This window comes from Rhineura floridana, chromosome 16, assembly GCF_030035675.1.
Source record: "Rhineura floridana isolate rRhiFlo1 chromosome 16, rRhiFlo1.hap2, whole genome shotgun sequence".
Classification (NCBI taxonomy): Eukaryota; Metazoa; Chordata; class Lepidosauria; order Squamata; family Rhineuridae; genus Rhineura; species Rhineura floridana.
Genome location: NC_084495.1, coordinates 33,410,506 through 33,412,857, shown reverse-complemented (window position 1 = coordinate 33,412,857; position 2,352 = coordinate 33,410,506).

Sequence of the window (2,352 nt, the reverse complement as noted above, 5' to 3'; positions counted from 1 at the left end):
CTCACATAATGCTAGCCAGCCTTTCCCAACCTTTGGGTCCCTAGATGTTGCTGGGATATAGTTTCCATCATTCCTGACCTTCGGCCATGCTGGCTAGACCTGATGGGAGATGGAGTCCAAAAACATCTGTGCAGTTTGGGAACAGAATACCTGAAAGATCGCCTCACCCCTTATATACTCAATAGATCACTGAGCTCTGCAGGTGAGGGCCTCCTGCAGATACCATCTTATCAGGAGGTCCATTCCGCACAACATAGGAAGCAGACCTTTAGTGTAATGGCACCGACCCTTTAGAATTCCCTCCCCTTAATATTAGACAGGCGCTATCTCTGTTATCTTTTCGGCACCTACTGAAGACCTTCATCTTCCAACAAGCCTTTTCAGTAGAGACCTTATCCCCGTCTGCATCTGTGTTGGAACTGCGTTTTAAGATTTTTTAAAGCTTTTCTTTCTTTTTTAAAAGATGTATTTAAAGATGTTTTGTTTTAATATATTTTAAAGCCCGTTTTTATGATGTTTTAGAGTGTTTTTAGTGTTCTTGTTTGCCGCCCTGGGCTCCTACTGGGAGGAAGGGCAGGATATAAATAAATAAATAAATAAAATCTGGGGATCCAAAGATTGGGAAACACTGCCCTAAACCATGGCTAACATAAACTATAGCTATTATACCATCATTAAAGCTGCAGGTCAGATGTTGCTGAACTCCCAGGATGCTTTGGGAAAACTATGACCCTTTAAAGTGGTATAGTAGTGCTTTCAATATGTCGTGCAGATACGGCCTTCTTCTCTGTGGCTCCAGGTTGAACCGACTTAAGTTACAGGTGGGTAAATTTCAGCTGAACATTAGGAGAAACATCTCAGCAGTAAGAGGAGCTCAACAATTGAGCCAACTACCTAGAGGTGTGGTGGGCTCTCACTCGCTAGCGGTCTTCATGCAGAGACTGGGCGGTCCTCAGTCGACAGTGTAGCAGCTCTGAGTTTCCTGCATCTGATATAGACTTGCCCTTGCATTAAGAACTATGAGAGAGGCCTTCCTAGCAGTGGTGATGGGTGCCCATTGGGTCTGGCGGGGCAGAAAGCAGGGAGACCTGCAGTAGGTGGAGCCAGAGCCAATGACAAGTGGAGCCACCAGCTGATTGGTTGTAATTCAGCATGCAGACAGGTGGGGGCTGGCTGAGAGCAAACTGTTGGTGGGGCTGTGCCCCATCTACCCCAATGAACCAGCCTCCACTGTTTCCTGGCTGTGCCGGAGCCATCTGAGATGTGACAAATGCCAACCTAAGGGACGGCCTTCTTGGTGATGGCCCCCCAGTGATGGAATTTCCTCTCCTCTGTGAGATAGCTGGCAACTGTCTCTTAGGAGATTTATGTACCCACAGCCAAAGGCTCACCTTTTCACTCAGGCATTTGCTGGATCTTATTATGCAAGTGTGCCTGTCTGTTGTACTTCTGTTTCTCCCCCACAGCTATTAAGTGCAATAGGATACTTTGATATACATGATGCATTTATTTATTTATTGCAGATGTTGCACTATCAACTTCTTATGTAACCTACCTGAGATTGCTGTCGCAATGAAGAGTGGGGAACAAATATTTCAAATAAATAAATAAAGTTGAGCAGGGAATTGGGCTGTGGCTTTCAGGGGGTGAGCGGTGGAGGGAACATCAGTCCCAGGGGCCAAATTCAGCCCTCCAGGCCTCTCCAACCAGCCCTCAGGACTCTCTCCAGGCTGCACCCCTCGCAGGTCCTACTTCCTATGCTCCTTGATTGCTTTTACCTATCCAAAATATGTCCTTGAACTATGATGATGATGATGCTTGCTTGCCTGAATGGAGAGAGTTGGGTAGAAGCCTCTGGATTTTGTATGGCTTGGATGCAGGCTACTGTACAAAGCCTGTTGTTCTGTTCACCTTTTGCCTCTGATATGTGGCCCCCAGAAGGTTGCCCATGAAGGAATGAGGACCTCAGTCTGGAAGTCACCCACCCCAACCCTAAAAAACCCTCTCCTCTCTTATTTCTTCCTTGCTTGCCTTGTGGGTTTTGGGGAGGTGTCTGGTTGGCCATTGTGGGAAGCTGTCTGTGGTCTGCTCCAGCAGGTCATTTCTTGTTCTGCTATCCCAGGAACTTGCAACCCTCCAAATGCTGCTGGACTCGGACTCCCACCATCCCTGACCATTGTCCGTGCTCGCTGAGGCTGATGGGAGTTGGAGAGGAGCAGGCTGGGGGAAGGCTGATTGAAGGCTGTACTGTTAGCTACATTCCACAAGTGAGGATCAATGGCAAAGAGGGCTTTTGAGGTGCAATTGTGGACATCCAAAGAAGCTGAACGTTGGAAGATAGGACAGACAAAA